Genomic DNA, 7,224 nt, shown 5'->3' on the forward strand with positions numbered 1-7,224 from the left:
CGGAATATCTGGGAAAGAATTTTATTCTGTGGAGTACCTCTGATATCATTTTAAACTTGCATAGATGCTATCAAATTAAAAGTATTCTTAAAGCATAACTGATGCTTATTCATGAGTAAGATTTAAGCTAAGTGCCTGTGCCAGTGTGTGCTTGAAATGTATTCAAAAATAGTGCACATAAAATGGCACACCACACACCACACAAGCTGATTATGGTAATGTCTTAGTGCAAAGTTTTGAAAATCAGATCCTGTAAACATATACCATTAACTTTATGTTAATAAAATATTTTGCTTGATACCCTTTAAATTATTCATTTGTAGCTAGTCTAAAAATATAAAAGGCTTCTTATTATCATTCAATTTACATGATTACTTAACGTTCACATTTCTTCTCCTATAACGTAAACAGAGTGTAAAATTTCCAATGAGCTTTTGGGTGTTTAAAATGTGTAATTTTTATGCACAAATTGAGGCTGTTAGTCTTTTAACTTTGTGATTACTATAAGGATAATTTCAGTTTCTGATTTTAAACTCTCTTCCATCTCTGTGAAATTACTGTGTTTTCTGATTTGAGTCATTATTCCTTCTCTGATTAGGCACATGCTCCGTTTTAAAAAACACAGTTCTTCTACTTACACAAGCTTAAATTTATGCTCCCAAGTAAGAACTTGGCTAAGTCAATGTTGCAAGCAAAGCCTGTGGAAGGCTGGCCTTAGTCATTTTGGCATTTTGTGCAAAATATTAAAATATCATAACCCTCTGACTAATTATGGAATTACCAGAGCTGGAGTTTTCACTGCTTATCCTGTCCTCCTTCAATCACTACTATGGTCCCTGGTTTGTTTCATCCCCTTCTATCTTGTCTTTCACTGAAAAGCAGCCCACCTCCTTGAATCTGATGCTCCCCCTGTTCACTCTGGGCCAAGCTACACGTGACGAATGACACTTGAACGGCAAGTGGATTGAGTGGAGGGCAAGTGAACAGGGAGAAATACACTTGCCGTTCAAGTGTCATTCGTCATGTGTAGCTTGGCCCTCAGTCATGTATCTCCAAAAACCCTGCACCCAAACAGATTCTCCAAATGTACCCTTCCATCAACTGGAGCTATTTCTAGGGCACTCGGGTTAAGAACATAAGAACATAAGCAAAGCCATGTTGGATCAGGCCAGTGGCCCATCCAGTCCAACATTCTGTCACACACAGTGGCTAGAAATCCAGTGCCATCTAAAGGACTGTCAGTGAGGCCAGGACACCAGATGCCCTCCCACTGCCTTCCTTCCAGCACCAAGACAACAGAGCACCACCTCCCCACAAAGAGAATACCATCTATCTCCTGTGGCTAATAGCCACTGATGGACCTCTGCTCCATATATTTGTCCAGTCCCCTCTTGAAGCTGGCAATGCTTGTAGCTGCCACCACCTCCTGTGGCAACGAATTCCATGTGTTTATCACCCTTTGTGTAAAGTAGTATTTTCTTCTATCTGTTCTAACCCGACTGCTCAATAATTTCATAGAGTGCCCACGAGTTCTTGTATTGTGAGAAAGGGAGAAAAACACATCTTTCTCGACCTTCTCTAACCCGTGCATTATCTTGTAAACCTCTATCATGTCTCCCCTCAGTCGTCTTTTCTCCAGGCTAAAGAGCCCCAAGCGCCTCAATCTTTCCTCATAGGGAAAGTGTTCCAACCCTTTAATCATTTTAGTTGCCCTTCTCTGTACTTTTTCCAGTGCTATGATATCTTTTTTAAGGTGTGGCGACCAGAACTGTACACAGTACTCCAAATGAGGCCTCACCATCGATTTATACAGAGGCATTATGATACCGGCTGATTTGTTTTCAATCCCTTTCCTAATAACCCCTAGCATAGCATTAGCTTTTTTTATGGCAGTCGCACACTGTGCTGACGTTTTTAGTGAGTTATCTATCATGACTCCAAGATCTCTCTCTTGGTCAGTCTCCGCCAGTTCAGACCCCATCAACTTGTATTTATATTTTGGATTTTTGGTTCCAATGTGCATTACTTTGCACTTGGCTACATTGAACCTCATTTGCCACATGGATGCCCACTCTTCTAGCCTCGACAGATCCCTTTGGAGTGCCTCACAATCCTCTCTGGCTTTCACCACCCTGAACAATTTCGTGTCATCTGCAAATTTAGCCACTTCACTGCTTAATCCCAATTCCAAATCATTAATAAACAAGTTAAAAAGCATTGGACCCAATACCGACCCCTGTGGCACCCCACTGCTCACCACCCTCCACTGTGAGAAGTGCCCGTTTATACTCACTCTCTGTTTCCTATTAATTAGCCAGTTTTCGATCCACAAGAGGACTTGGCCCTTTATCCCATAGCTACTGAGCTTACTTAGGAGCCTTTGATGAGGAACTTTGTCAAAAGCTTTCTGGAAGTCAAGATAAACAATATCTATCGGGTCTCCCTTGTCCACTTGTTTGTTCACTCCCTCAAAGAACTCTAACAGATTGGTGAGACAAGATCTTCCCTTACAGAACCCATGCTGAGTTTTCCTCATCAGCTTTTGGTCATCAATGTGCCCACTAATTTTATTTTCGATAATAGTTTCCACCAACTTACCCGGTATTGACGTCAGGCTGACTGGCCTGTAATTTCCCGGATCTCCCCTGGAACCTTTTTTAAAGATGGGGACAACATTAGCTACCTTCCAGTCCTCAGGAACAGATGCAGAGTTTAATGACAGATTACATATTTTTGTGAGGAGATCTACAAGTTCACACTTGAGTTCTTTCAGAACTCTTGGATGTATGCCATCTGGGCCCGGTGATTTATCAGTTTTTAAATTATCTAGCAGTCTCATAACCTCCTCTCTCGTCACCTCAATGTGACTCAGGTCTTTCAAAACCCCTCCCAAAGTCAGTGCTTCCGGAGTGGGCATGCACTTCTTATCTTCCACAGTGAAGACAGAAGCAAAGAACGCATTCAGCTTCTCGGCCATTTCCCTATCACCCTTTAGTAATCCTTTTACGCCTTGGTCATCCAAGGGCCCCACTGCCTCCCTAGCTGGTTTCCTACTTCTAATATATTTAAAGAATTGTTTATTGTTTTTCTTTATGTTCTTTGCAATATGCTCCTCATATTCCCTTTTTGCCTGTCTGATCACAGACTTGCACTTTTTTTGCCACACCTTATGCTCCTTTTTATCAACCTCACTCCGACTAGTTTTCCACTGCCTAAAAGAATCCTTTTTACCTTTTACAGCTTCTATTACATTGCTTGTTAACCATGCTGGCCTTTTCCTAAACCTATTTGTGCCTTTCCTAACCAGCGGTATATATTTAATTTGAGCTTCCAGGATTGTAGTTTTAAATAGTCTCCAAGATTCCCCAAGTGTTTTGACCTTTTTTACTTTCCCTTTCAGTTTCTTCTTCACGTACCCCCTCATCTCAGAAAAGTTACCCCTTTTGAAGTTAAACATGGCTGTGTTGGTCTTATTTGGCAATTTCCTATTTATACATATGTTGTACTCAATAACATTATGGTCACTGTTCCCAAGTGGTGCAATCACATTTACATCTCTCACCAGGTCTTCAGCATTACTGAGGACCAAATCCAGGATCACCTCTCCCCTAGTAGGTTCTGTAACCATCTGTTCCATAGCACAGTCATTGAGACAGTCTAGAAACTCACTTTCTCTCCCCCGATTCGAACACCCATTGGCCCAGTCAATGTGTGGGTAGTTAAAATCACCCATTACAACACAGTTTTTTTGTTTAGCAGCCATCTTTAATCCTGTCATCATTTTATAATCCTCCTCTATTTTCTGATCTGGAGGGCGATAACAAACTCCCACAGTTAAGTTTCCATTTGGGCCCGTAATTTCAACCCATAGCATTTCCAGAAGCGAATCTAATTCAGTTACCTTCTCAATCTTACTGGAATGTATACCTTCTCTGACATATAGAGCCACCCCACCACCAACCCTTCCCTCCCTATCCTTCCGATATAATTTATATCCAGGAATCACCGTGTCCCACTGATTTTCCTCATCCCACCAAGTTTCTGATATGCCCACAATGTCTATGGATTCGCCCAACACTAAACATTCCAGCTCCCCAATTTTACCTCGGACACTTCTAGCATTTGTATATAAACACCTGTAACTTCCCCGGCACACTTTGCCTCGAGACGTAGTTAGGTCATCTGCACTGTTTGTCTCCATCTCAGTTGACAACTCTAATCTATCTCCCTGTAGAAGTGTTATACCTAGCCCTTCATCTCTCTGAGATGAACCATCCTGAACCAGAGACACTTTATCTCTTGTCGGCTTTCCCCTAGCATTTAGTTTAAAAACTGCTCTGCCACCTTTTTGATTTTAAGTGCCAGCAGCTGGGTTCCTTCTCGGGACAAGTGGAGACCGTCTCTCTTGTACAGCTCCCGCTTGTCCCAAAAAGAATCCCAGTGCCTAACAAACTTGAACCCTTCCTCCCTACACCATCGTCTCATCCACGCATTGAGACTCCTGATCTGCGTTTGTCTCTCTGGCCCTGCGCGTGGAACAGGTAGCACTCCTGAGAAGGCTACCTTGGAGGTCCTGGCCTTGAGTCTCCTGCCTAACAGCCTAAATTTTTGTTCCAAGACCTCACGACTGCATTTCCCAACATCGTTGGTTCCAACATGGACCACAACCGCTGACTCTTCCCCAGCACTATCTACCAGCCTATCTATAACACGCGTAATGTCCGCTACCTTCGCACCAGGCAGGCAAGTCACCATACGGTCAGAACGCGGTTGTGCCACCCAGCTATCTACTTGTCTAAGGATCGAATCACCAACTACCAAGAGCCTCCCTCCCGCCCCACCCAGGGATGGTTCCTTGATGCGAAAGGAAACCTGCTCACCAACTGAAGAAGAGGTCCCTTCTGAGGGCATGTTCCCCTTATCCTCAGTACGGTGCCCTGATTCCACAAGATCCTCATTCTCCTTGACAACAAGAACGCTGCCATTTTTAGAGTGGGACACATCTATCCTGTCCCTGAGAATCTTGTCCTCGTGCCTATCTAACTGTCTCCGCTTCTCCAGGTCAGCCACCTTGGCCTCAAGGGTACGTACTCGTTCCCTGAGAACCAGGAGCTCCTTGCAGCGAGCACACATCCAGGACTTCTGACCAGAAGGCAGATAGTCATACATGTGACACTCAGTGCAATACACTGGAAAGCCCCCAACCCCCTGCTGGCATTCTGACTTCATTATTCTGTTTTAGGAACAACACACTAAGAGGAAAGAAAACGGCTATGATCCCCCAGCTAAGAGCCACAGGCCAAGAGCCCTTTAGCTCTCGCCCTTCGGCTCGCGCCAAAGGCTCGCGCCCCTGCCCAGCAGTTGCCTTTTCAATGCAAAAGGTCAATGCTAAGCACAGGAGGTGAGCACAGAGGTGAGGTGAGGTGAGGTGAGCTGCTAGAGGAGGTGAGGTGAGGTGAGGTGAGCACAAAGGGGGGGTGTGGCTTGTACTCCAGCAACCCCCAGCAGCCTTACAAACACACTCACCCTCAAACACAATCAAGCCCAAACACACTTAGCCTCAAAACTACACTCAAATCAACACAAAACTACACACAAAAAGCCCCAAAGCTAGAGAGGACCACCCTTAGCTTCTCAGCTTAACCCACCACAGCCAAGAAAGGCAAAAAGCCCTTACTTCCTCTAGCAGCTGCAGACCATGTGCTCCTGAGCCCAGGTGACTCTCCATGTGCTCCTGAGCCCAGGGTTCTTATTCTAGGCTATTGCCTTGGGTCACCTAACCAAAAAGGTAGCATTTTCTGAGCCTCAGACAGCAGTACATTCTTTTATTGATGATTTAAATTGATGACAACCATTTATGCAATTGTTGGAAAGAAATCAATACCTCAGAAACAGAGAGACACACAGGCGCACACGCTCTGGAGGAGACTATGAAGGATTTTGAATGTTTGGGAAATGGGGCAAAAGAACCAGTGAACTCCCTTCAAGAAGCCATATCCAATCTATACTTTTATGACAATTCATAGAGAAAAGGAATCTGTAGCATCACTATTCCAAGACCGATCTACAGTGCTGGTGACTGTGAAAGGATTTTACCATCAGTAGCAATTGCTCTCTACGAAAGTGAATACACCTCCTTGAATGGGTTCTGGTATCTAGTGATCCCGTAATAGTCCATATAAGTGCTAATTTGCAAGAGTAGAAGAGAGAGTGTCATATTTTGCTGGCAGATGGAATAAAATATAATAAGAACCATTCACAGTGAAAAGAAAGAATGTGTCAGAAAGTCAAATGAGCATAGTATGCAATCTTAACAAAGGAGACATTATTGTAGTAGTAAATCTACCTATGAACCAAACTCCGTAGAATTCATGAAGAACTCAATTTGCCATGAAGACATAACCCTAACAAACTTTTTGTTATTTTTGTGAATAACCTCTTTTTCAGAATCTCTGAGGGAAGGATTGCATATAAATGTAATAAATAATAGATATGCAACCAAATTTTGTGATTACTTGGTTCAGTTAAAAAGTTCAGGTTGCAGTTATAGTTTGTCTGCACCCAGGATAAAACTGCAGCCAACCATTTTTCCTATATTAACAAAATTTGATGGAATATTGCTGCTAATGTTGATGCCCGTATGTAGCAACTGTATATAAAATAAAACTTGTGTTAAAGTAGTGATAAAAATCCATAAAAGAAGAATTTGTTAAAGAAAATAGATGGGATCAAAACAGTGTTTCTGACCATGAACAAAACTTAAAAGAAATGAAAAATACATATTTATACATATATAAACAATGGTTTAAGAGACCGACTGGTAATGCTAATACTTTTGAAAAGCATTTTAAAAAATTTGGAGCAACCATAGCATGCATGAAGCATTCAATTGGGTTTTATCCAGTACAAGATTATACTGCTGAAAAGCAGTTATTTTACTACTAAAAAGCTGATTTTACTAACCTTTAAGGCTGATTTTATCTTCTTTTTAATGGGACATAACAAAGAGGAATAAAATTTTAATTGTTCACATCTGACCCTCTGTATTTTTATAATGCTTTCTTGTGTACATATTCACATTTGGAAATTCTCGCATACAAATGCTGTGGATATCAGTCATTGTATAAGTCTCGGTCTTTCTAACATACACAATACCAACAGATAAAATTATGAAGCAATAGTTATATGTTGGGATAAAGAGCTGGGAGACCAAGGTTCAAATTC

This window comes from Eublepharis macularius, chromosome 4 (assembly GCF_028583425.1).
Source record: "Eublepharis macularius isolate TG4126 chromosome 4, MPM_Emac_v1.0, whole genome shotgun sequence".
Classification (NCBI taxonomy): domain Eukaryota; kingdom Metazoa; phylum Chordata; class Lepidosauria; order Squamata; family Eublepharidae; genus Eublepharis; species Eublepharis macularius.